The sequence below is a fragment of the Misgurnus anguillicaudatus genome, chromosome 21 (genome assembly GCF_027580225.2).
Source record: "Misgurnus anguillicaudatus chromosome 21, ASM2758022v2, whole genome shotgun sequence".
In the NCBI taxonomy this organism is placed as follows: Eukaryota; Metazoa; Chordata; class Actinopteri; order Cypriniformes; family Cobitidae; genus Misgurnus; species Misgurnus anguillicaudatus.
The window spans coordinates 7,975,651-8,003,001 of NC_073357.2; the positions used below are offsets into that span (position 1 = coordinate 7,975,651).

General features: G+C 43.2%; 14 non-coding genes and 1 pseudogene across 14 annotated transcripts; all 15 read right to left on the reverse strand.

Annotated features, from left to right (window-relative positions):
- Window positions 1-836: 836 nt before the first annotated feature.
- trnar-ucg (transfer RNA arginine (anticodon UCG)) lies at window positions 837-909 on the reverse strand. The gene has a single exon. It is a non-coding gene; the product is annotated as a tRNA-Arg (tRNA).
- Window positions 910-2,751: 1,842 nt separating this feature from the next.
- Window positions 2,752-2,824, reverse strand: trnar-ucg (transfer RNA arginine (anticodon UCG)). Its single transcript has one exon. It is a non-coding gene; the product is annotated as a tRNA-Arg (tRNA).
- A 1,155-nt stretch (window positions 2,825-3,979) lies between these two features.
- Window positions 3,980-4,052, reverse strand: trnar-ucg (transfer RNA arginine (anticodon UCG)). Its single transcript has one exon. It is a non-coding gene; the product is annotated as a tRNA-Arg (tRNA).
- A 792-nt stretch (window positions 4,053-4,844) lies between these two features.
- trnar-ucg (transfer RNA arginine (anticodon UCG)) lies at window positions 4,845-4,917 on the reverse strand. Its single transcript has one exon. It is a non-coding gene; the product is annotated as a tRNA-Arg (tRNA).
- A 794-nt stretch (window positions 4,918-5,711) lies between these two features.
- Window positions 5,712-5,784, reverse strand: trnar-ucg (transfer RNA arginine (anticodon UCG)). The gene has a single exon. It is a non-coding gene; the product is annotated as a tRNA-Arg (tRNA).
- A 791-nt stretch (window positions 5,785-6,575) lies between these two features.
- Window positions 6,576-6,647, reverse strand: trnar-ucg (transfer RNA arginine (anticodon UCG)). Its single transcript has one exon. It is a non-coding gene; the product is annotated as a tRNA-Arg (tRNA).
- A 1,840-nt stretch (window positions 6,648-8,487) lies between these two features.
- On the reverse strand, window positions 8,488-8,560 carry trnar-ucu (transfer RNA arginine (anticodon UCU)). The gene has a single exon. It is a non-coding gene; the product is annotated as a tRNA-Arg (tRNA).
- A 792-nt stretch (window positions 8,561-9,352) lies between these two features.
- On the reverse strand, window positions 9,353-9,425 carry trnar-ucg (transfer RNA arginine (anticodon UCG)). The gene has a single exon. It is a non-coding gene; the product is annotated as a tRNA-Arg (tRNA).
- A 792-nt stretch (window positions 9,426-10,217) lies between these two features.
- Window positions 10,218-10,290, reverse strand: trnar-ucg (transfer RNA arginine (anticodon UCG)). Its single transcript has one exon. It is a non-coding gene; the product is annotated as a tRNA-Arg (tRNA).
- A 612-nt stretch (window positions 10,291-10,902) lies between these two features.
- trnar-ucg (transfer RNA arginine (anticodon UCG)) lies at window positions 10,903-10,975 on the reverse strand. The gene has a single exon. It is a non-coding gene; the product is annotated as a tRNA-Arg (tRNA).
- Window positions 10,976-11,951: 976 nt separating this feature from the next.
- Window positions 11,952-12,024, reverse strand: trnar-ucg (transfer RNA arginine (anticodon UCG)). The gene has a single exon. It is a non-coding gene; the product is annotated as a tRNA-Arg (tRNA).
- Window positions 12,025-12,636: 612 nt separating this feature from the next.
- trnar-ucg (transfer RNA arginine (anticodon UCG)) lies at window positions 12,637-12,709 on the reverse strand. The gene has a single exon. It is a non-coding gene; the product is annotated as a tRNA-Arg (tRNA).
- A 975-nt stretch (window positions 12,710-13,684) lies between these two features.
- Window positions 13,685-13,757, reverse strand: trnar-ucg (transfer RNA arginine (anticodon UCG)). Its single transcript has one exon. It is a non-coding gene; the product is annotated as a tRNA-Arg (tRNA).
- A 613-nt stretch (window positions 13,758-14,370) lies between these two features.
- Window positions 14,371-14,443, reverse strand: trnal-uag (transfer RNA leucine (anticodon UAG)). Its single transcript has one exon. It is a non-coding gene; the product is annotated as a tRNA-Leu (tRNA).
- Window positions 14,444-19,731: 5,288 nt separating this feature from the next.
- LOC141352794 (uncharacterized) lies at window positions 19,732-24,639 on the reverse strand (annotated as a pseudogene).
- Window positions 24,640-27,351: the final 2,712 nt, after the last annotated feature.

The window sequence follows — 27,351 nt, forward strand, 5'->3', positions numbered from 1 at the left end:
GTGCCCACTACTGCTAGAACACTTGAAGTGGGCTCAAATGGATCTGCAATGAGGAAGTAGTCAGGTTCCATTCAACAGCCTTGAACGAACCCTGCATTCCAGTTTGTTTTTTTATGACCTTTCCTCGCTAACTTCCCTCAGTCTCGTTCATTTGGAGGTACGTTATTGCTTACATTGTACGAGTGCCCACTACTGCTAGAACACTTGAAGTGGGTTCAAATGGATCTGCAATGAGGAAGTAGTCAGGTTCCATCCAACAGCCTTGAACGAACCCTGCATTCCAGTTCGTTTTTTATGACGTTCCCTCGCTAACTTTCCTCAGTCTCGTTCATTTGGAGGTACGTTATTGCTTACATTGTACGAGTGCCCACCACTGCTAGAACACTTGAAGTGGGTTCAAATGGATCTGCAATGAGGAAGTAGTCAGGTTCCATTCAACAGCCTTGAACGAACCCTGCATTTCAGTTCGTTTTTTTATGACCTTTCCTCGCTAACTTCCCTCAGTCTCGTTCATTTGGAGGTACGTTATTGCTTACATTGTACGAGTGCCCACTACTGCTAGAACACTTGAAGTGGGTTCAAATGGATCTCCATTTCTCATTCCAACCAGATGATCCCACCGTTTCCACTCGCATCATATCTCAGAATCAAATATGTTTTTATCAGTTAAGCAAAGAACAGTTTTTAGTAGAGCGGTGTCATAAGTAACAACATCCACCATCAATGCAACGATGATCCGGTGCTTTTTCCAGCTAGATTACGCATCAGATTGTCTTTTAAAATGCTGGGCACGTAGTGGGGGATGTGAGCCAGAACGAATTAAGCTGGTAAAGCTGCGACCCCGGCAGGACTCGAACCTGCAATCTTCTGATCCGAAGTCAAACGCCTTATCCATTAGGCCACGTGGCCATCAGGAATGTGTTAATATGTACAGATTAGCTATACTGCTAGTTCTGGAAAAAAAATTAACTTAACATATAGGTTCTGTGAGCAAGAACCTATTAACCTGTTAAAACAGTGACCCAGGCAGGACTGCAGGCGAGTGAGCAGTCTGATGGTGGCAACGTCTTCCACTAGTCAGGCTGGGCTGTACTGCAATGAGGAAGTAGTCAGGTTCCATCCAACAGCCTTGAACGAACCCTGCATTCCAGTTCGTTTTTTTCATGACCTTCCCTCGCTAACTTCCCTCAGTCTCATTCATTTGGAGGTACGTTATTGCTTACATTGTACGAGTGCCCACTACTGCTAGAACACTTGAAGTGGGTTCAAATGGATCTGCAATGAGGAAGCAGTCAGGTTCCATCCAACAGCCTTGAACGAACCCTGCATTCCAGTTCGTTTTTTATGACCTTCCCTCGCTAACTTCCCTCAGTCTCGTTCATTTGGAGGTACGTTATTGCTTACATTGTACGAGTGCCCACTACTGCTAGAACACTTGAAGTGGGTTCAAATGGATCTGCAATGAGGAAGTAGTCAGGTTCCATTCAACAGCCTTGAACGAACCCTGCATTCCAGTTCGTTTTTTTATGACCTTTCCTCGCTAACTTCCCTCAGTCTCGTTCATTTGGAGGTACGTTATTGCTTACATTGTACGAGTGCCCACTACTGCTAGAACACTTGAAGTGGGTTCAAATGGATCTCCATTTCTCATTCCAACCAGATGATCCCACCGTTTCCACTCGCATCATATCTCAGAATCAAATATGTTTTTATCAGTTAAGCAAAGAACAGTTTTTAGTAGAGCGGTGTCATAAGTAACAACATCCACCATCAATGCAACGATGATCCGGTGCTTTTTCCAGCTAGATTACGCATCAGATTGTGTTTTAAAATCCTGGCCACGTAGTGGGGGATGTGAGCCAGAACTAATTAAGCTGTTAAAGCTGCGACCCTGGCAGGACTCAAACCTGCAATCTTCTGAATAGAAGTCAGACGCCTTATCCATTAGGCCACGAGGCCGTCACAAATGTGTTTAATATGTACAGATTAGCTATACTGCTAGTTCTGGAAAAAAATGAACAACATATAGGTTCTGTGAGCAAGAACCTATTAACCTGTTAAAACAGTGACCCAGGCAGGACTGCAGGCGAGTGAGCAGTCTGATGGTGGCAACGTCTTCCACTAGTCAGGCTGGGCTGTACTGCAATGAGGAAGTAGTCAGGTTTCATCCAACAGCCTTGAACGAACCCTGCATTCCAGATCGTTTTTTATGACCTTCCCTCGCTAACTTCCCTCAGTCTCGTTCATTTGGAGGTACGTTATTGCTTACATTGTACGAGTGCCCACTACTGCTAGAACACTTGAAGTGGGTTCAAATGGATCTGCAATGAGGAAGTAGTCAGGTTCCATTCAACAGCCTTGAACGAACCCTGCATTCCAGTTCGTTTTTTTATGACCTTTCCTCGCTAACTTCCCTCAGTCTCGTTCATTTGGAGGTACGTTATTGCTTACATTGTACGAGTGCCCACTACTGCTAGAACACTTGAAGTGGGTTCAAATGGATCTCCATTTCTCATTCCAACCAGATGATCCCACCGTTTCCACTCGCATCACATCTCAGAATCAAATATGTTTTTATCAGTTAAGCAAAGAACAGTTTTTAGTAGAGCGGTGTCATAAGTAACAACATCCACCATCAATGCAACGATGATCCGGTGCTTTTTCCAGCTAGATTACGCATCAGATTGTCTTTTAAAATCCTGGCCACGTAGTGGGGGATGTGAGCCAGAACGAATTAAGCTGTTAAAGCTGCGACCCCGGCAGGACTCGAACCTGCAATCTTCTGATCCGAAGTCAGACGCCTTATCCATTAGGCCACAAGGCCATCACGAATGTGCTCAATATGTACAGATTAGCTATACTGCTAGTTCTGGAAAAAAATGAACAACATATAGGTTCTGTGAGCAAGAACCTATTAACCTGTTAAAACAGTGACCCAGGCAGGACTGCAGGCGAGTGAGCAGTCTGATGGTGGCAACGTCTTCCACTAGTCAGGCTGGGCTGTACTGCAATGAGGAAGTAGTCAGGTTCCATCCAACAGCCTTGAACGAACCCTGCATTCCAGTTCGTTTTTTATGACCTTCCCTCGCTAACTTCCCTCAGTCTCGTTCATTTGGAGGTACGTTATTGCTTACATTGTACGAGTGCCCACTACTGCTAGAACACTTGAAGTGGGCTCAAATGGATCTGCAATGAGGAAGTAGTCAGGTTCCATTCAACAGCCTTGAACGAACCCTGCATTCCAGTTCGTTTTTTTATGACCTTTCCTCGCTAACTTCCCTCAGTCTCGTTCATTTGGAGGTACGTTATTGCTTACATTGTACGAGTGCCCACTACTGCTAGAACACTTGAAGTGGGTTCAAATGGATCTGCAATGAGGAAGTAGTCAGGTTCCATCCAACAGCCTTGAACGAACCCTGCATTCCAGTTCGTTTTTTATGACGTTCCCTCGCTAACTTTCCTCAGTCTCGTTCATTTGGAGGTACGTTATTGCTTACATTGTACGAGTGCCCACCACTGCTAGAACACTTGAAGTGGGTTCAAATGGATCTGCAATGAGGAAGTAGTCAGGTTCCATTCAACAGCCTTGAACGAACCCTGCATTTCAGTTCGTTTTTTTATGACCTTTCCTCGCTAACTTCCCTCAGTCTCGTTCATTTGGAGGTACGTTATTGCTTACATTGTACGAGTGCCCACTACTGCTAGAACACTTGAAGTGGGTTCAAATGGATCTCCATTTCTCATTCCAACCAGATGATCCCACCGTTTCCACTCGCATCATATCTCAGAATCAAATATGTTTTTATCAGTTAAGCAAAGAACAGTTTTTAGTAGAGCGGTGTCATAAGTAACAACATCCACCATCAATGCAACGATGATCCGGTGCTTTTTCCAGCTAGATTACGCATCAGATTGTCTTTTAAAATCCTGGCCACGTAGTGGGGGATGTAAGCCAGAACGAATTAAGCTGTTAAAGCTGCGACCCCGGCAGGACTCGAACCTGCAATCTTCTGATCCGAAGTCAGACGCCTTATCCATTAGGCCACGAGGTCGTCACGAATGTGTTTAATATGTACAGATTAGCTATACTGCTAGTTCTGGAAAAAAATGAACAACATATAGGTTCTGTGAGCAAGAACCTATTAACCTGTTAAAACAGTGACCCAGGCAGGACTGCAGGCGAGTGAGCAGTCTGATGGTGGCAACGTCTTCCACTAGTCAGGCTGGGCTGTACTGCAATGAGGAAGTTGTCAGGTTCCATCCAACAGCCTTGAACGAACCCTGCATTCCAGTTCGTTTTTTATGACCTTCCCTCGCTAACTTCCCTCAGTCTCGTTCATTTGGAGGTACGTTATTGCTTACATTGTACGAGTGCCCACTACTGCTAGAACACTTGAAGTGGGTTCAAATGGATCTGCAATGAGGAAGTAGTCAGGTTCCATTCAACAGCCTTGAACGAACCCTGCATTCCAGTTCGTTTTTTTATGACCTTTCCTCACTAACTTCCCTCAGTCTCGTTCATTTGGAGGTACGTTATTGCTTACATTGTACGAGTGCCCACTACTGCTAGAACACTTGAAGTGGGTTCAAATGGATCTCCATTTCTCATTCCAACCAGATGATCCCACCGTTTCCACTCGCATCATATCTCAGAATCAAATATGTTTTTATCAGTTAAGCAAAGAACAGTTTTTAGTAGAGTGGTGTCATAAGTAACAACATCCACCATCAATGCAACGATGATCCGGTGCTTTTTCCAGCTAGATTACGCATCAGATTGTCTTTTAAAATGCTGGCCACGTAGTGGGGGATGTGAGCCAGAACGAATTAAGCCGGTAAAGCTGCGACCCCGGCAGGACTCGAACCTGCAATCTTCTGATCCGAAGTCAAACGCCTTATCCATTAGGCCACGAGGCCGTCACAAATGTGTTAATATGTACAGATTAGCTATACTGCTAGTTCTGGAAAAAAAATTAACTTAACATATAGGTTCTGTGAGCAAGAACCTATCAACCTGTTAAAACAGTGACCCAGGCAGGACTGCAGGCGAGTGAGCAGTCTGATGGTGGCAACGTCTTCCACTAGTCAGGCTGGGCTGTACTGCAATGAGGAAGTAGTCAGGTTCCATCCAACAGCCTTGAACGAACCCTGCATTCCAGTTCGTTTTTTATGACCTTCCCTCGCTAACTTCCCTCAGTCTCGTTCATTTGGAGGTACGTTATTGCTTACATTGTACGAGTGCCCACTACTGCTAGAACACTTGAAGTGGGTTCAAATGGATCTGCAATGAGGAAGTAGTCAGGTTCCATTCAACAGCCTTGAACGAACCCTGCATTCCAGTTCGTTTTTTTATGACCTTTCCTCGCTAACTTCCCTCAGTCTCGTTCATTTGGAGGTACGTTATTGCTTACATTGTACGAGTGCCCACTACTGCTAGAACACTTGAAGTGGGTTCAAATGGATCTCCATTTCTCATTCCAACCAGATGATCCCACCGTTTCCACTCGCATCATATCTCAGAATCAAATATGTTTTTATCAGTTAAGCAAAGAACAGTTTTTAGTAGAGCGGTGTCATAAGTAACAACATCCACCATCAATGCAACGATGATCCGGTGCTTTTTCCAGCTAGATTACGCATCAGATTGTCTTTTAAAATCCTGGCCACGTAGTGGGGGATGTGAGCCAGAAAGAATTAAGCTGTTAAAGCTGCGACCCCGGCAGGACTCGAACCTGAAATCTTCTGATCCGAAGTCAGACGCCTTATCCATTAGGCCACGAGGCCGTCACGAATGTGTTTAATATGTACAGATTAGCTATACTGCTAGTTCTGGAAAAAAATGAACAACATATAGGTTCTGTGAGCAAGAACCTATTAACCTGTTAAAACAGTGACCCAGGCAGGACTGCAGGCGAGTGAGCAGTCTGATGGTGGCAACGTCTTCCACTAGTCAGGCTGGGCTGTACTGCAATGAGGAAGTAGTCAGGTTCCATCCAACAGCCTTGAACGAACCCTGCATTCCAGTTCGTTTTTATGACCTTCCCTCGCTAACTTCCCTCAGTCTCGTTCATTTGGAGGTACGTTATTGCTTACATTGTACGAGTGCCCACTACTGCTAGAACACTTGAAGTGGGTTCAAATGGATCTGCAATGAGGAAGTAGTCAGGTTCCATTCAACAGCCTTGAACGAACCCTGCATTCCAGTTCGTTTTTTTATGACCTTTCCTCGCTAACTTCCCTCAGTCTCGTTCATTTGGAGGTACGTTATTGCTTACATTGTACGAGTGCCCACTACTGCTAGAACACTTGAAGTGGGTTCAAATGGATCTCCATTTCTCATTCCAACCAGATGATCCCACCGTTTCCACTCGCATCATATCTCAGAATCAAATATGTTTTTATCAGTTAAGCAAAGAACAGTTTTTAGTAGAGCGGTGTCATTAGTAACAACATCCACCATCAATGCAACGATGATCCGGTGCTTTTTCCAGCTAGATTACGCATCAGATTGTCTTTTAAAATCCTGGCCACGTAGTGGGGGATGTGAGCCAGAACGAATTAAGCTGTTAAAGCTGCGACCCGGCAGGACTCGAACCTGCAATCTTCTGATCCGAAGTCAGACGCCTTATCCATTAGGCCACGAGGCCGTCACGAATGTGTTTAATATGTACAGATTAGCTATACTGCTAGTTCTGGAAAAAAATGAACAACATATAGGTTCTGTGAGCAAGAACCTATTAACCTGTTAAAACAGTGACCCAGGCAGGACTGCAGGCGAGTGAGCAGTCTGATGGTGGCAACGTCTTCCACTAGTCAGGCTGGGCTGTACTGCAATGAGGAAGTATGTCAGGTTCCATCCAACAGCCTTGAACGAACCCTGCATTCCAGTTCGTTTTTTATGACCTTCCCTCGCTAACTTCCCTCAGTCTCGTTCATTTGAAGGTACGTTATTGCTTACATTGTACGAGTGCCCACTACTGCTAGAACACTTGAAGTGGGTTCAAATGGATCTGCAATGAGGAAGTAGTCAGGTTCCATTCAACAGCCTTGAACGAACCCTGCATTCCAGTTCGTTTTTTTATGACCTTTCCTCGCTAACTTCCCTCAGTCTCGTTCATTTGGAGGTACGTTATTGCTTACATTGTACGAGTGCCCACTACTGCTAGAACACTTGAAGTGGGTTCAAATGGATCTCCATTTCTCATTCCAACCAGATGATCCCACCGTTTCCACTCGCATCATATCTCAGAATCAAATATGTTTTTATCAGTTAAGCAAAGAACAGTTTTTAGTAGAGCGGTGTCATAAGTAACAACATCCACCATCAATGCAACAATGATCCGGTGCTTTTTCCAGCTAGATTACGCATCAGATTGTCTTTTAAAATGCTGGCCACATAGTGGGGGATGTGAGACAGAACCAATTAAGCTGTTAAAGCTGCGTCCCGGCAGGACTCGAACCTACAATCTTCTGATCGGAAGTCAGACGCCTTATCCATTAGGCCACGAGGCCATCAGGAATGTGTTTAATATGTACAGATTAGCTATACTGCTAGTTCTGGAAAAAAATGAACAACATATAGGTTCTGTGAGCAAGAACCTATTAACCTCTTTAAACAGTGACCCAGGCAGGACTGCAGGCGAGTGAGCAGTCTGATGGTGGCAACGTCTTCCACTAGTCAGGCTGGGCTGTACTGCAATGAGGAAGTAGTCAGGTTCCATCCAACAGCCTTGAACAAACCCTGCATTCCAGTTCGTTTTTTTCATGACCTTCCCTCGCTAACTTCCCTCAGTCTCATTCATTTGGAGGTACGTTATTGCTTACATTGTACGAGTGCCCACTACTGCTAGAACACTTGAAGTGGGTTCAAATGGATCTGCAATGAGGAAGCAGTCAGGTTCCATCCAACAGCCTTGAACGAACCCTGCATTCCAGTTCGTTTTTTATGACCTTCCCTCGCTAACTTCCCTCAGTCTCGTTCATTTGGAGGTACGTTATTGCTTACATTGTACGAGTGCCCACTACTGCTAGAACACTTGAAGTGGGTTCAAATGGATCTGCAATGAGGAAGTAGTCAGGTTCCATTCAACAGCCTTGAACGAACCCTGCTTTCCAGTTCGTTTTTTTATGACCTTTCCTCGCTAACTTCCCTCAGTCTCGTTCATTTGGAGGTACGTTATTGCTTACATTGTACGAGTGCCCACTACTGCTAGAACACTTGAAGTGGGTTCAAATGGATCTCCATTTCTCATTCCAACCAGATGATCCCACCGTTTCCACTCGCATCATATCTCAGAATCAAATATGTTTTTATCAGTTAAGCAAAGAACAGTTTTTAGTAGAGCGGTGTCATAAGTAACAACATCCACCATCAATGCAACGATGATCCGGTGCTTTTTCCAGCTAGATTACGCATCAGATTGTGTTTTAAAATCCTGGCCACGTAGTGGGGGATGTGAGCCAGAACGAATTAAGCTGTTAAAGCTGCGACCCCGGCAGGACTCGAACCTGCAATCTTCTGATCAGAAGTCAGACGCCTTATCCATTAGGCCACGAGGCCGTCACAAATGTGTTTAATATGTACAGATTAGCTATACTGCTAGTTCTGGAAAAAAATGAACAACATATAGGTTCTGTGAGCAAGAACCTATTAACCTGTTAAAACAGTGACCCAGGCAGGACTGCAGGCGAGTGAGCAGTCTGATGGTGGCAACGTCTTCCACTAGTCAGGCTGGGCTGTACTGCAATGAGGAAGTAGTCAGGTTCCATCCAACAGCCTTGAACGAACCCTGCATTCCAGTTCGTTTTTTATGACCTTCCCTCGCTAACTTCCCTCAGTCTCGTTCATTTGGAGGTACGTTATTGCTTACATTGTACGAGTGCCCACTACTGCTAGAACACTTGAAGTGGGTTCAAATGGATCTGCAATGAGGAAGTAGTCAGGTTCCATTCAACAGCCTTGAACGAACCCTGCATTCCAGTTCGTTTTTTTATGACCTTTCCTCGCTAACTTCCCTCAGTCTCGTTCATTTGGAGGTACGTTATTGCTTACATTGTACGAGTGCCCACTACTGCTAGAACACTTGAAGTGGGTTCAAATGGATCTCCATTTCTCATTCCAACCAGATGATCCCACCGTTTCCACTCGCATCATATCTCAGAATCAAATATGTTTTTATCAGTTAAGCAAAGAACAGTTTTTAGTAGAGTGGTGTCATAAGTAACAACATCCACCATCAATGCAACGATGATCCGGTGCTTTTTCCAGCTAGATTACGCATCAGATTGTCTTTTAAAATGCTGGCCACGTAGTGGGGGATGTGAGCCAGAACGAATTAAGCTGGTAAAGCTGCGACCCCGGCAGGACTCGAACCTGCAATCTTCTGATCCGAAGTCAGACGCCTTATCCATTAGGCCACGAGGCCGTCACAAATGTGTTAATATGTACAGATTAGCTATACTGCTAGTTCTGGAAAAAAATGAACTTAACATATAGGTTCTGTGAGCAAGAACCTATTAACCTGTTAAAACAGTGACCCAGGCAGGACTGCAGGCGAGTGAGCAGTCTGATGGTGGCAACGTCTTCCACTAGTCAGGCTGGGCTGTACTGCAATGAGGAAGTAGTCAGGTTCCATCCAACAGCCTTGAACGAACCCTGCATTCCAGTTCATTTTTTATGACCTTCCCTCGCTAACTTCCCTCAGTCTCGTTCATTTGGAGGTACGTTATTGCTTACATTGTACGAGTGCCCACTACTGCTAGAACACTTGAAGTGGGATCAAATGGATCTGCAATGAGGAAGCAGTCAGGTTCCATCCAACAGCCTTGAACGAACCCTGCATTCCAGTTCGTTTTTTATGACCTTCCCTCGCTAACTTCCCTCAGTCTCGTTCATTTGGAGGTACGTTATTGCTTACATTGTACGAGTGCCCACTACTGCTAGAACACTTGAAGTGGGTTCAAATGGATCTCCATTTCTCATTCCAACCAGATGATCCCACTGTTTCCACTCGCATCATCTCTCAGAATCAAATATATTTTTATCAGTTAAGCAAAGAAAAGTTTTTAGTAGAGCGGTGTCATAAGTAACAACATCCACCATCAATGCAACGATGATCCGGTGCTTTTTCCAGCTAGATTACGCATCAGATTGTCTTTTAAAATCCTGGCCACATAGTGGGGGATGTGAGCCAGAACTAATTAAGCTGTTAAAGTTGCGACCCCGGCAGGACTCGAACCTGCAATCTTCTGATCCGAAGTCAGACGCCTTATCCATTAGGCCACGAGGCCGTCACGAATGTGTTTAATATGTACAGATTAGCTATACTGCTAGTTCTGGAAAAAAATGAACTCAACATATAGATTCTTTGAGCAAGAACCTATTAACCTGTTAAAACCGTGACCCAGGCAGAACTGCAGGCGAGTGAGCAGTCTGATGGTGGCAACGTCTTCCACTAGTCAGGCTGGGCTGTACTGCAATGAGGAAGTAGTCAGGTTCCATCCAACAGCCTTGAACGAACCCTGCATTTCAGTTCGTTTTTTATGACTTTCCCTCGCTAATTTCCCTCAGTCTCGTTCATTTGGAGGTACGTTATTGCTTACATTGTACGAGTGCCCACTACTGCTAGAACACTTGAAGTGGGTTCAAATGGATCTCCATTTCTCATTCCAACCAGATGATCCCACCGTTTCCACTCGCATCATATCTCAGAATAAAATATGTTTTTATCAGTTAAGCAAAGAACAGTTTTTAGTAGAGCGGAGTCATAAGAAACAACATCCACCATCAATGCAACGATGATCCGGTGCTTTTTCCAGCTAGATTACGCATCAGATTGTCTTTTAAAATCCTGGCCAAGTAGTGGGGGATGTGAGCCAGAACCAATTAAGCTGTTAAAGCTGCGACCCCGGCAGGACTCGAACCTGCAATCTTCTGATCCGAAGTCAGACGCCTTATCCATTAGGCCACAAGGCCGTCACGAATTTGTTTAATATGTACAGATTAGCTATACTGCTAGTTCTGGAAAAAAAATGAACTTAACATATAGATTCTGTGAGCAAGAACCTATTAACCTGTTAAAACAGTGACCCAGGCAGGACTGCAGGCGAGTGAGCAGTCTGATGGTGGCAACGTCTTCCAGTAATCAGGCTGGGCTGTACTGCAATGAGGAAGTAGTCAGGGTCCATCCAACAGCCTTGAACGAACCCTGCATTCCAGTTCAATTTTTTATGACCTTCCCTCGCTAACTTCCCTCAGTCTCATTCATTTGGAGGTACGTTATTGCTTACATTGTACGAGTGCCCACTACTGCTAGAACACTTGAAGTGGGATCAAATGGATCTGCAATGAGGAAGCAGTCAGGTTCCATCCAACAGCCTTGAACGAATCCTGCATTCCAGTTAGTTTTTTATGACCTTCCCTCGCTAACTTCCCTCAGTCTCGTTCATTTGGAGGTACGTTATTGCTTACATTGTACGAGTGCCCACTACTGCTAGAACACTTGAAGTGGGTTCAAATGGATCTGCAATGAGGAAGTAGTCAGGTTCCATCCAACAGCCTTGAACGAACCCTGCATTCCAGTTTGTTTTTTATGACCTTCCCTCGTTAACTTCTCTCAGTCTCGTTCATTTGGAGGTACGTTATTGCTTACATTGTACGAGTGCCCACTACTGCTAGAACACTTGAAGTGGGTTCAAATGGATCTCCATTTCTCATTCCAACCAGATGATCCCACTGTTTCCACTCGCATCATATCTCAGAATCAAATATGTTTTTATCAGTTAAGCAAAGAACAGTTTTTAGTAGAGCGGTGTCATAAGTAACAACATCCACCATCAATGCAACGATGATCCGGTGCTTTTTCCAGCTAGATTACGCATCAGATTGTCTTTTAAAATCCTGGCCACGTAGTGGGGGATGTGAGCCAGAACTAATTAAGCTGTTAAAGCTGCGACCCCGGCAGGACTCGAACCTGCAATCTTCTGATCCGAAGTCAGACGCCTTATCCATTAGGCCACGAGGCCGTCACGAATGTGTTTAATATGTACAGATTAGCTATACTGCTAGTTCTGGAAAAAAATGAACTCAACATATAGGTTCTGTGAGCAAGAACCTATTAACCTGTTAAAACAGTGACCCAGGCAGGACTGCAGGCGAGTGAGCAGTCTGATGGTGGCAACGTCTTCCACTAGTCAGGCTGGGCTGTACTGCAATGAGGAAGTAGTCAGGTTCCATCCAACAGCCTTGAACGAACCCTGCATTCCAGTTCGTTTTTTATGACCTTCCCTCGCTAACTTCCCTCAGTCTCGTTCATTTGGAGGTACGTTATTGCTTACATTGTACGAGTGCCCACTACTGCTAGAACACTTGAAGTGGGTTCAAATGGATCTCCATTTCTCATTCCAACCAGATGATCCCACCGTTTCCACTCGCATCATATCTCAGAATCAAATATGTTTTTATCAGTTAAGCAAAGAACAGTTTTTAGTAGAGCGGCGTCATAAGCAACAACATCCACCATCAATGCAACGATGATCCGGTGCTTTTTCCAGCTAGATTACGCATCAGATTGTCTTTTAAAATCCTGGCCACGTAGTGGGGGATGTAAGCCAGAACCAATTAAGCTGTTAAAGCTGCGACCCCGGCAGGACTCTAACCTGCAATCTTCTGATCCGAAGTCAGGCGCCTTATCCATTAGGCCACGAGGCCGTCACGAATGTGTTTAATATGTACAGATTAGCTATACTGCTAGTTCTGGAAAAAAATGAACAACATATAGGTTCTGTGAGCAAGAACCTATTAACCTGTTAAAACAGTGACCCAGGCAGGACTGCAGGCGAGTGAGCAGTCTGATGGTGGCAACGTCTTCCACTAGTCAGGCTGGGCTGTACTGCAATGAGGAAGTAGTCAGGTTCCATCCAACAGCCTTGAACGAACCCTGCATTCCAGTTCGTTTTTTTCATGACCTTCCCTTGCTAACTTCCCTCAGTCTCATTCATTTGGAGGTACGTTATAGCTTACATTGTACGAGTGCCCACTACTGCTAGAACACTTGAAGTGGGTTCAAATGGATCTGCAATGAGGAAGCAGTCAGGTTCCATCCAACAGCCTTGAACGAACCCTGCATTCCAGTTCGTTTTTTATGACCTTCCCTCGCTAACTTCCCTCAGTCTCGTTCATTTGGAGGTACGTTATTGCTTACATTGTACGAGTGCCCACTACTGCTAGAACACTTGAAGTGGGTTCAAATGGATCTGCAATGAGGAAGTAGTCAGGTTCCATTCAACAGCCTTGAACGAATCCTGCATTCCAGTTCGTTTTTTATGACCTTTCCTCGCTAACTTCCCTCAGTCTCGTTCATTTGGAGGTACATTATTGCTTACATTGTACGAGTGCCCACTACTGCTAGAACACTTGAAGTGGGTTCAAATGGATCTCCATTTCTCATTCCAACCAGATGATCCCACCGTTTCCACTCGCATCATATCTCAGAATCAAATATGTTTTTTATCAGTTAAGCAAAGAACAGTTTTTAGTAGAGCGGTGTCATAAGCAACAACATCCACCATCAATGCAACGATGATCCGGTGCTTTTTCCAGCTAGATTACGCATCAGATTGTCTTTTAAAATCTTGGCCACGTAGTGGGGGATGTGAGCCAGAACGAATTAAGCTGTTAAAGCTGCGACCCCGGCAGGACTCGAACCTGCAATCTTCTGATCCGAAGTCAGACGCCTTATCCATTAGGCCACGAGGCCATCACGAATGTGCTCAATATGTACAGATTAGCTATACTGCTAGTTCTGGAAAAAAATGAACTTAACATATAGGTTCTGTGAGCAAGAACCTATTAACCTGTTAAAACAGTGACCCAGGCAGGACTGCAGGCGAGTGAGCAGTCTGATGGTGGCAACGTCTTCCACTAGTCAGGCTGGGCTGTACTGCAATGAGGAAGTAGTCAGGTTCCATCCAACAGCCTTGAACGAACCCTGCATTCCAGTTCATTTTTTTATGACCTTCCCTCGCTAACTTCCCTCAGTCTCGTTCATTTGGAAGTACGTTATTGCTTACATTGTACGAGTGCCCACTACTGCTAGAACACTTGAAGTGGGTTCAAATGGATCTCCATTTCTCATTCCAACCAGATGATCCCACCGTTTCCACTCGCATCATATCTCAGAATCAAATATGTTTTTATCAGTTAAGCAAAGAACAGTTTTTAGTAGAACGGAGTCATAAGTAACAACATCCACCATCAATGCAACGATGATCCGGTGCTTTTTCCAGCTAGATTACGCATCAGATTGTCTTTTAAAATGCTGGCCACATAGTGGGGGATGTGAGCCAGAACCAATTAAGCTGTTAAAGTTGCGACCCCGGAAGGACTCGAACCTGCAATCTTCTGATCCTAAGTCAGACGCCTTATCCATTAGGCCACGAGACCATTATGAATCTGTTTAATATGTACAAATTAGCTATACTGCTAGTTCTGGAAAAAAATGAACTTAACATATAGGTTCTGTGAACAAGAACCTATTAACCTGTTAAAACAGTGACCCAGGCAGGACTGCAGGCGAGTGAGCAGTCTGATGGTGGCAACGTCTTCCACTAGTCAGGCTGGGCTGTACTGAAATGAGGAAGTAGTCAGGTTTCATCCAACAGCCTTGAACGAACCCTGCATTCCAGTTCGTTTTTTTATGACCTTCCCTCACTAACTTCCCTCAGTCTTGTTCATTTGGAGGTACGTTATTGCTTACATTGTACGAGTGCCCACTACTGCTAGAACACTTGAAGTGGGTTCAAATGGATTGCCCTAAGCCCTTGATCACATGGAAAGTGGAGACCGCCCCTCAATTATTTGAACTGTGCAAAGCGTAAGGTGCTGAAGTGACGTCACAATTGTGTTGCATTGTGGTATATGGAGCTGCCTGAAGTGTACATATGAAGTAGACTCGCTCCCTCTGTCAAAATCAAGGGAGCGAGGGTCTGTCAATATAAACTTCCCTCGTCCACTTCACGAAGTGGAACGCACTTCAAAATGGCGACAGGGATTTCCCAGAGGGGAAGTTTTTAGGGAAGTTTGCAAGTGCGTATATAAAACTGGAGTGGAACGCAGCCAATAAGCAATCTTGAACACGCAAATGAAGGTACCATGAAGAGAAGGTTTGCTCTCATAAGCTTAGCTATGATTATTGCCTTTCTGGACAAGAAACTCAGAACAAAGTGTGGTCCATTTAGTCTCTGAACAAGAGGCTGGAGACTCTGAACTTGGAAAGATTCAGAACGATGATTTTGGGGTGTTAGGGCGCACTCACATTATCCAAACCAAACCATCCCCCAGCGCGATTGTCACCCCTCCCTACTCCCCCAGATGCACGCACTCACACTGTACTTTTTATCGATCCGAGTTCAGGCGCGCTTTCATCATTAAGATGCGGTTGTTTTGAAAAAAGCAGGAAGTAAAGATCTCTCTTAACACTGGAACCCACCGTAATGATAAGTCTGTGTTTTTTATTCGGAGTCGTTTGGTGCGCGATTACAGACAGCCTTCTCACATGTCATCATATTGCTTAGTTGATCTGTCACGTGCGCAGCTCGGTTATTCACGTAACCCTGCTGCGCGCATCATAAGGTTTTTATGGCGGCAGATGAAGGTGAGTGGGCGCGCAGCTGACGTCTTCACCTTTTGAATCGCACTCAGGCGCGATTGCGCTCACACCACAGCCATCTGCGCCTGAGCCCAAGTGAACCACGCTCCGGCCCACCTCTTCAACCCGGCCGCGGCGCGATTAACCAATCTGAAAACTGAAAACTAGGACTGTAACGATTAATTGTGCAAATGCGCGTTTTCTCAATGAATGAATTGTAATGAATTACGGTGAAATCCCGGCACATCTGAACGCCAGGGGGCGCTCTCATGCAGAAACTCAGTTTGTGCCACAGAAGAAGAAGCATTACAAACGCTTTTCCAGGGAATGTCTACAGGAATATTTATATCGCTGTTCTTCAAATTGTTTCAGGTATTTTCATGATAATAAAGAATATTTTGAATGGTTTTTATTTAACGAGTGTTGCTTTTTTAAATGCACGTTATAAATGACTCGGACTCATAATGAGTTTAGATTGATAAGGACTTTCTACTGACCAAATGCCGTAGTACATGCACAAGCTGTGCATGAAACAAAGAATCACAGCCTTGCGATTCAGAATCGATTTCAGACAGGCATTTTTAATGGGACACTTGATTTAATCGTTACATCCCTACTCAAAACCAATTATTTCTGTTGAAATTGTACTTTTATTCATTTCAGATAAAGAGGAGATTGCATGTTAGTGCTTTTTATGTTGCAGGACTGGATTGGCAGTTGATGTCAGAAGGAGCCCACAGATTGTGGCCTACCTTTCTTCACTGTGCGGAACTCAACTGAATTGCATAAAGTACAGTGTTTCAACTTTTTTTAACCAAACCCCTTCCGAAATACCACTGGCATTGTTCTAAATGTATAGAGTAAAATTTTGCTGCCATATTTATATTCAATCATGCATGCATTGATTCATATGTTAATAACTGTGATAAAGTGAACAGATGTTTTTAAGAATGACACTGTCTCTAAACAAGTACAAAGTCAATAGGTGATGGTTTTGTGGGTGAAAGAATGTAAAGATTTGTCCCTTGTTTTAACCAACACTGCAGCATGGCCATGCTGTATCTTGAGAAATTAATAGCAAGATGATCCAAAGGTTTCCGCTCGCACTGGTCATGTAGTGGGGGATATGAGCCAGAACCAATTAACCTGTTAAAACTGCAACCTCAGCAGGACTCAAACCTGCAATCTTCTGATCCGAAGTCAAACACCTTGTCCATTAGGCTACAAGGCCAACACAGTTTGTTTAACACTACATAACAATACAATACATCTAAACTAGAACACAAAGCGCTGTGGAGGCTCCTAACAGCCTTACTGAAGGAGTTGGAAACACCATACCTGTAGCAAGAAATTCGCTGGTGGTCTGTACAAGGCTTTACACTGTTTCCTATATACATGCAATGCAATAAGATTCAAGCAACAAGCAAACTAACAGTCTGCGCCAGACACCATGCAACTGCAAAATGATGCAAAATCAGAAGAGCATGTAGGCGGGCACTCTTTAACCCCATTTACACAGCATCTTGGTCCCAAAAAATACCCGTAAAATTACCGGACATGCCTCTGTGTGAGCAAGAAGTTGAAACAATGCTGTAATGGGCGCGTCATATACATTTATTAGGGGTGGCACGGTTCACAAAACCCTCGGTTCGGTTCATATCACGGTTTTATGGTCACAGTTCTCGGTTCAGTACAGTTCTTGTTGTTATTTTTTTCTTTTCATTTTTGAACACTCCAGAAATGTATTATCTTATTAATGTATTAATTATCCATAATTTAGGATACAGTATTAAAAAGTTATATCATGTAATCATGCACAAACTGAATTTGACTTTAAGCACATTATTGGGACCATTTCTCTGAGGAAAGCCAGGCGAGATTTTTATACAGCAAGAGGGAAGACATTGATGATTTCAACATGCTTTTCATTTATTTGGCAAAAAAATAGAATGTGAATTGCCATCTACATGAACTTATGTGCCTTTTTAGCACACAAAGATAACTTGCATTTATCAAACTGCCAACTTCAGTGTTGCTCTTAGATTTATCACTGAGAGGCTGCTTAAATACTGCAGAGAGTATATGTGGACGAGAGAGAAACATAACGTTTACACCTGTAATATATAAATCCGTCTTTTTTGTCCACTTTTGACTACTTCTGTCCTGATTACTCTGAGGGGCAATTTATGAAATAAGATCGCACAACTTTCACAAGCTAGCAAAATGAAACTACGCGGAAGTCAGCCGCTTTCGTTTTATCAATGAAAGGCTAAAAATAGCGCTGTTCACCGTATGTTCCCGGCAGAAGGCAGAAAAGACGTAAAACAATTTTGTTCAGTACCTCAGATTAGATAAATGGACGGGGAGAAGGCTGTCGCGTGTGGCTGTTCAAACACATTCAACCCATAGGCTGCAGTTCTTGCTATTGTTTGATTTCCGCTGTCATCATAGGTAACATGAAATAAAAAAAATGTTTCCACACACCAAACCTCCAAATCTGGGGAGACTTCCTTCTCACTCACTCTCCACACCAGTCACCTCTTCTTTCGCGTGATTTGCGAAAGGGGAACACGCTATCCGAAGTCACATACAGGGCACGAGGCTACATACATTGCGCATGCCATGAACCGTCGAACCGTGTGACGCACACACGCTCCGAACCGAGACAAGAGAACCGAACGGTTTGGATTTTTTTTTCATGAACCGTGCCACCCCTAACATTTATCTGATGGTTTTATCCAAAGCGACTTACAATTGCTATACATGTCAGAGGTCACATATATATGTGGAGCAACTAAGGGTTAAATGTCACAATGGTGTATCACAGTGGATTCGAACCCAGGTCTCACACCAAAGGCATGTGTCTTATTCACTGGGCCATCACCACCCCTGTCATCACAACAATAAAGTTATGGTTCAGCTTTTTAAAATGAGAGATTTACATGCAGATCAACATTCACAATGAGGAATGTCGCAAACTAGACTGAAGCAGTTATCAGGGAATTATAAATGAGATGCATAAATGTCACAGGTCGGAGCGGACCACAGATGTCGTGAGTCTCGCCCCTCCCTAGTTTCCACCTCGAGGAGGTCCCAAGAACACCCCAATGACCAGACACACGAGAGGAGGTAAGTATAATTAAAACAAACTTTATTTAAATTAATTAAAAGGTATTCAGGGAAGGGGAATCTAAAATCTACTCTCGGTCCAGAGAGTGTCAGTCCGAGTCACTTCCGACTCTGTCACGGGGGCTCTTTAGGTGGGTCCTTAAACGACTCATGTCTTTTCCCTCACGTGACTCAAATGGGTTATTCACGCTGGTGCCCTTTGTGCTTGTCCCACAGGGGAACTGGCGGTAAGATCCTTCTGGTTCCTGTACGTGAAGAAGCGGAGGAGGTAAGTACCACTAAGGAAGTGTATGGGGTGCGTACCTGTCGTTGTTTGCCACGTGTTCCTGGGCCCACTTTTGGAGACTCCTAGAAGATCCTCTGGTAAGTACAAGGGGACGACCAGTGGACGTGCGGTGGGATATAATGAGGGTCTTGGCCTTCGATGGGTAGATAAATATGCGGGCAAGAATACACACTGTCACTTTGTCCAGGTAAGTCTTTCAGATGGGTCTACGGGGGCAGTACGTTGGTGCTTGGTACGGGGCGTACAGTTAAGGATACAGGAGGACCACTGGAACTTTACTCTGGGCGTGTAAGTAAATATATAAGGGCTATGCGCTAACTCTTGGCTCTGGGCATACAGAGGGTTCGCCAGGGGCATCTGGGGCTTGACTTTGGGCGTACAGGTAAGTAGACAAGGGCTATACGCTAGGTCTTAGCTCTGGGCATACAGAGGGTTCACAAGGGGCAACTGGGGCTTGACTTTGGGCGTAAAGGTAAGTAGACAAGGACTATACGCTAGCTCTTAGCTCTGGGCGTACAGAAGGTTCACAAGGGTAACTGGAATAGGTACAACTCACAGACTCAAGAGGGTGGACTGTAGGCTTTAGCCCTTTTGAGCTCGGGACGCTGGAGAGGACGTTTTAGAATGACAGAACCCAGTGATGTCATGTATATCAAAATGTCGTGTATATCAGAACAGTGGTCCAAGCTCAGAGCCTTGAGGCACCCCCGTATAGAGACGTTGGGGTTCAAAGATGTCACCTATCCATGATACCCTGAATGACCTACCTAAGAGGTACTTGAACCATAGAAGCGCTGTGTCAGAGACACCCATAAACATGAGGGTCGACAGGAGGATGTGGTGATTGACCGTGTCAAAAGCGGCAGGTAGATCCAGTAAGATCAGCACAGATGATTTGGAGGCTGCCCTTGCCTGCCTTCAATGACTGAGTGCAGCGCAGTCTCAGTGGAGTGACCGCTTTTGAAACCAGACTGATTGCTATCCAGGAGGTTATTTTGTGTGAAGAAGGAGGAGAGCTGGTCAAACACCACGCGTTCAAGAGTCTTGGCAATGAAGGGAAGAAGAGAAATTGGTCTGTAGTTCTCTAGCATAGCAGGATTGAGTGTGGGTTTCTTCAGCAGCGGGGTTATTCAAGCCTCTTTAAATGCTGCGGGGAAGGTACCAGTGGAAAGAGATGAATTGATAATGTGGGTGAGAGCAGGGATAACTGACGGAGAGACGGCCTGAAGGAGATGGGTAGGTATGGGATCTAGCGGGCAGGTAGTTGGATGGTTAGAAGCAAAGACCTTGAAAACATCCGCTTCAGATAGGAGAGAAAAGGAGGGGAGCAAGCATGCCTCAGAGGTTTGAACATGCGCAAGAAGCTGCGGCTTGGAGAACTGACTGCTGATAGTATTCATTTTCTTCACAAAGAAGGAAGCAAAATCATCAGCCGTTAAGTCAGATAAAGGTGCAGGGGGACAAAGAAAAGTAGAGAAGGTCTTTAAGAGAGTGCGAGAGTCAGGTGAGTTGTTGATTTTTGAATGATAGTATTGGGTCTTAGCACATGAGACATTCGTAAAGGAGGCAAGAAGAGACTGATGGAGACAAAGGTCAGCAGGATCTTTCGATCTGTGCCACTTCCTCTCAGCACCCCCGAGTCTGGAGCAATGTTCACGGAGAACCTCAAATAGCCAAAGGGCAGATAGTGTGGCCATAGTGGAGTGAAACATAGTCTGTTGGTGGGGTTGTCAGTATCTAACAGAGAGAGTTGGTTGGAAGGGTGAGCATGTAAGATACCACAGAGGATAAGCGGGAGGGAGAGAGTGTGCACAGGTTGCAACGTGACCAATGGGGGATCTTGTGCAGTGACTGGGGGAGTTAGGTCGAGCTCAAGAGTGAGGAAGAAGTGATCAGATATGTGTAGTGGGGTGACCTGGGTGTGGTAAGTGGAACAGCTGCGTGTGTAGATATCTAAAAGATTACCAGACCTGTGGATTGGTGAAGTTGGGACTTGTTTCAGATTAAACAACGCAGTCACACTGTAAAACCAAACAGTAAAACTAACTTATAATAGAAAGTACCTGGTACTCAAAATGTGGCAAAAAGTTTAGCTAACTATTATTTTTGAGTTCATTCAACATTTATCATAGATTTAAGTTAACAGTAAATATTTTTGAGTTTTTACAACGACACCAAAGGTAAAGAGTTTAGGGAACTTGAAAAGTAGATTCAACCATAATTAAATATTTTAAGTCAAAAGCCCTCTAGTGGCGGTTTTTACCAAAATGTGACGTCATCATTGAAAGGGCATTCAGACGTGTTTTAAACGGATGAATTTGCTCTTGGATGCAAATAATTACAAACTTTTGGTGGTTGTGATGAGTTCAATTTGCCAGGTTAGGTAAGAAAGAGTCTGTCACTGCAAATTTACTTCATTTTAAAGTTAAATCAACACCATTGGTTGAGGAGGTTCAGTTCCCAGCATGCTTTGCATGAGCCCGCAAAACGAGAGCATTTTTTGAAATTAAGTGATATTTTATGTGGTTTTTAGTAAACAAAAAGACTCAGTAGGTAGTGCTAAACATTTATTTATGTTGGAGATTTAGAAAATTTGCTATTTTTTAGTTTTGTGCTTACCATTGTTCAGAAGTGTAGTGCCTGTGCTTAGGCTTTAAGTCAATAATGTGTTGCTTTATCATATAAATAATACCTATGTGAAAGTAAGCACTGAGCTTAGTCTCAACACACTTTCACTGGTATCAAATTTTCATGAGTCACATGATATGTTTCTGTGATTTTTGAACAAAATGAAATGGTAGTTAGTTTACTTGAATATTTTGAATACTCTGAACTTGTCAGGTTTTACAGTGTTCTGTTAAGTTGTAAAATGTAGATATTTGACTACAGGAAACTTAAGAAAAACAAGGCAATCAGTTGCCACAAAATATTTAAGTAAACCTACTACAATTTAAGTTACATAAATTATATAAATTAATTTACATAAGACTTTATCTAAGTTTAGATAAATACATTTTTTGATTTGAATTGAAGTTGTCAGTACTCAAAACTTTTAAGTTGGCAAACTTAGAAAAATAGCGGCAATCAGTTGCCTCAATTTGTTTGAGTTAGTAGAACTTATACGGGTTTACAGTGCAGGGTGTTAAAGTCAGCTGCCTGAGATTTCTCAAGATGGATGTTGAAGTCACCAAGTACTACTAAAGGAGTTCCATCCTCTGGTAATGAAGACAGAAGTGCATCCAACTTCTCCAAGAAGTGTCCAAGTTGAGCTGGGGGGTGATAGATAACAAGAAAATGGATTTTAGTACGGTGGGTGATAGTAACAACATGCGACTTGAAAGAGCTTGTGTCACATGAGGGTGTGCGCTGTTGGAATTTCCAGTCCTTTGGAATGAGCAGACCAGTCCCTCCACACCTTCCGGTTGTGCGAGGACTGTGGGAGAAGGTGTAGTTGTAGTCAGGCCCGGATTGGCCAAAGGGAGAACCGGGAGGATTCCCGGTGGGCCGGTCTGTTTTTTTTGGCCACGAGGGCCGGTGTTGTCATGCCACCAGGATGACGCGTATTTGCGGGTGAGAGATGTCTCCGCCGCTTTATGCACAAGTTGATTGTGTCCCGAGTCCCGACCACTTATTGGAAGAATTCTTGCATTAGGGTGCATTGACATCTAAAACGCATGGGAAACGCAGGACGTGCCGCTGTCTTTTGAGTGCGCTTGCCGGCCGCGCGTCTATTATATTTTAAATAAACTTGAGCGCGTCTTTTGAGTGCGCTTGCCGGCCGCGCGTCTATTATATTTTAAATAAACTTGAGCGCGTCTTTTGAGTGTGCTTGCCGGCCGCGCGTCTATTATATTTTAAATAAACTTGAGCGCGTCTTTTGAGTGCGCTTGCCGGCCGCGCGTCTATTATATTTTAAATAAACTTGAGCGCGTCTTTTGAGTGCGCTTGCCGGCCGCGCGTCTATTATATTTTAAGTAAACTTGAGCGCGTCTTTTGAGTGCGCTTGCCGGCCGCGCGTCTATTATATTTTAAATAAACTTGAGCGCGTCTTTTGAGTGCGCTTGCCGGCCGCATGTCTATATTTTAAATAAACTTGAGCGCGTCTTTTGAGTGCGCTTGCCGGCCGCGCGTCTATATTTTAAATATACTTGAGCGCGTCTTTTGAGTGCCCTTGCCGGCCGCGCGTCTATTATATTTTAAATAAACTTGAGCGCGTCTTAATACAAACGGGCTGGCCTCTAAACGTATTTTTTTTATCCAAGTCATAGATGAATTCTCTATGAATAGTCATTATTCATCGTTTATTGCAAGAGGAACAAAAATCTATTTGATGCAAAACTCATAAGTTTCAAAAGTATATCCATGATGTTTTCTTTTTTTTAACACAATGTAGGCCTACGTTATTTAGCAATAGACATGATCTAAGTACTAAAAAAAAGATACAGATTATTTCCATTTGTTTCCAATGCATACTTGATAAATCTTGCTTGTGTATTGTATATCAGGGGTTTCCAAACGTTATCAACCCAACAGTTAATCTCAAGACTCACCATTTTTTAGAAATATAAATATAGAGGAAAACACAAACACATTTGTTTCCTTTAGTTTTTGAATAAGTTTACTTTAGTAATATTATGGTCTTATGGTAGGGCTGCATGATTATGACAAAAATTATAATTGTTTACTGCATTTGCACGGAATATGAAATTATATATTTGAAAAATACAGAGAATTGCAAGGCTGCAGAGAACAGTGCACTACTGCAGACTTGTACTATTGAGGGTTTAAAGATATTATTTTAATAGTCAGTCGTGAACTAAAGTGGGCCGGTCTAAGGCATGAAACTCCAGGGCTGAAAATGAGTCCCACTCCGGCCCTGGTTGTAGTTGCAGCTGGAGTGGCAGTGTCCTCTCATTTAATCCATGTCTCAGTAAGTGCTAGCACAGAGAGACCAGAATGTGAAGAAATAGCGGTAACGAAATCTGCTTTGTTTACAGCAGATTGGCAGTTCCATAAGCCAATGGCCGAAACTAACAAACGAGAGAACGCATGGGAACAAACGCGATTGCAGCACAATGAGAAATGTCTGCAAACTGGATTAAAGCAGAGATCAGGGAGCTTTTCAAATATCCACTCTGAAGCTGAGATCATTCACCAGCATAAAACAGTGCATCACATGCTCCAAAAATGCACACGAGTGGTTTCTGGAAAGAGAAATAATAAATACTAAGCAAAACTTCAGACACTGTGGAGAAGAAAGTGCAGGACTTTAAACAGGTCACATGTCTTTCCGGGACCTTATCTGCGTGAAGGCAAACCCAGATTCCGGCAAATTATTGCCAGTGTGAATGAACAAAAAATAAAACGATCCCGAAAAAAAGACTATAAACTCACATTAGAGTAGATAAGTTTTATTGCTTGTCACGTGTAGTAAGTAAAAGGTGTAACCCATGTCCATAAGGCTGAACAACAATTCTATAGCAATATATTTATCATCCATTTAATGCTTTTCTTTAAAGTAGAAAATGAGCAGCTCAGCACTTTAGTGAACAGTACAGTAATCTTACCAAGACACATTACAGAGGAGAAGATTAACTTACTACAAGTTTATTTCACCTACTATAACCTAATAAACTACTCATGTAGTCAATAACATGCAAAACAATTACATTAATGGTTTTGATCGGAGTGAAAACGCTGATAAGGCTTTTTTCAGTTACAGGAAACCATTTGTTTATTATAGGCAACAGGTTTGAGACCTACATACATTAGTGTGAAATGTGTCTTATAACTGGATTAAAACAAACGCCAGTACACATAGCAGTTGCAATATTTATGCATGACAAAGATCTTTTGTAAGCTCTTCTGATATGTCTCTGTTCAGTAGATTTATTGCCCTGTTTGGAATTTTATGGTCCCTAGTGGCAAAACATTATTGGCCTCGTGGCCTAATGGATAAGGCGTCTGATTTCAGATCAGAAGATTGCAGATTCAAGTCCTGCCGGGGTCACAGTTTTAACATGTTAATTGGTTCTGGCTTAGAGCACCCATTGCCTGACTTCACCAATATGTATCGTTAAACACAAGCACATTGGCCTTAAAAGGTCTTAATGTAACATCAAAACCATTCACACTCCACTGATGGCCATCGGTATCCTGAATGCACAAAAGCAAGTTTGTATGGGTTTTAGTAGGTCTACCTGAAGTGGATCTCTCAGAATTCATGCATGCGCAACAGTTCACTCCTGTTTAGGGTGGCCATTCGTGCCAGTTCCGCCGAACGCGTAGCGAGCATGTTTTCGGGTTCGTTCTCAGAAAGTCGCGTTGCTCGACCACATACGTCATCCAGGTTCTCACATTTCATTTAAAATACATTAGAAAATTAAGATTTATTTCTTTTAAGACATACAATTATTGTAGTTTCATTCTTACCTTCAAATGTAATGGTTGCTTTTCTGAAATTAAACCCGAAATATTAAACCTTGATGACGTATGCGGTCGACCAACCCGACTTCCGGAGAACGAACCCGAAAACATGTTCGGGACATGTCCGGCGGAACTGGCACGAATGGCCACTCTGCTCCTGTTACACTGATCATAGAGACGTTAACGCACTTGTTTAATTTACCAAAAAGTTGATTTCCGGTATGTTGTATGAGTTTTTAAAACATGTTGCAAAAATATTTCCTCCAGTCTGGTTATATTAAACATTTATATAGCAGAGTAGGATGCACATGTTAAAGGTCCCGTAAAATGTAAAACTGTTTTCCCTAGGCGTAGATTAATAAGAAGAGTTCTGGACATGCAAACACTATAGTTTCCTCCTAATGTAAACCTTGTGCATGCAAAAGACTGCTGGAAAACAGGCCAGTCTGAGCTAAGCTAGTTAATGCTATATGCTAACATTTAAGCTGAAGTTCTACTACTGATACATTTTGCAGGTCCATACTGAAAGAAAACCCCAAACTTACCACTCAGAAACGTCCATTAATAATCTCCAATCAATTGATTATTCCTCAAAATCTGTATATTCGCCTGATTTGTGTACACACACACACACACAGTTACTGAACTGAATTGCTCTGAGAAACAGCCAATCAGAGCAGACCTCAACATGATTATTCATGACCCTTTCAAATTTTATTCTCGGGACAAATCCTAGGGTTGTAAATGGACATGTAAAACTCCCATTTTTGCACTTTGTTTGGTACCTTTAAGGTAAAATACAGACACACAAAAAATCCTTGGCCTGCATAACAGCAATATGTTTGGTAGTTCACAGTGCGCATGATAAAATCTAATACTCTTTGACACTTAGTGACAGAGGTTGATCTCTGTATCTGCAACACTTTTATTTAGTGCTTTCACACTTTTGAACTACAGTTTACTTTTATGCAGTAACCCACATATGAGACCTTATAACAGAATCACTAACCACAGCAAGCTCTGCCTTAATGTTAGAGGAGCTCTGATGTGATCTCCATGCTGCACAATACATTTAAAAGACAGACACCATTTTTATTTAAAGCAACTCACAGTACATTCAAGGTATATAAAGTATCTATATGTGCATTTAGGGTTTAGTCAGGTAAAAATGATTTGACTTATGAATCACCTAACAAAAGGATGTTTGATTATATCATCAAAATCCTCACTTCCTCTCATTCGCATGATTGAATTGTTTCTTTACTGCAAAAACATTTGACTGTCATGATCACGACTTATTGACAGGAAGCTTGTCAATACACAATTTAGCCGCTGACGTATTTTCGCACTGGCGCAGCAGGATTGAATGATGTCATTGTAGGTGTCAAGGCTTGAAGACAGTTGGTGTCAAGGGAAGAGCCTGGTAGTGATTCTACCTGTTGCCTTAATACAGCACTGAGATGAAACACACGTTGACTCATGCACACAGACAACACAGCAATGAATGAACTCAGCATTCATTTCTGTGACACAAAGACGGTTGAGTCCTTGATGAGGATTTAAAACAAAACCTTTGAAGCGTGAACATCATGACTCATGATTTCTTGGTTTATCTTATATTTCTCATTGACTTTCTGAATGGCCTGAGGCTGGGAATAAGTGGATTTCAAGCAAACGTACTTGATGATGAACGTATAATACGTTCGATGGAAGACAATTGTTATTTGCATCATCTCTCTATTTCAACCTTAAGTGCAAGAGTCGAGAAAGGTGACAGAAAATATCATTCACACATGGTCTCCAAGCTAACAAAGAAGCTCTCGCCTTCATCACCTCGCTCTCACATATCTCTCCTTTTCTTCT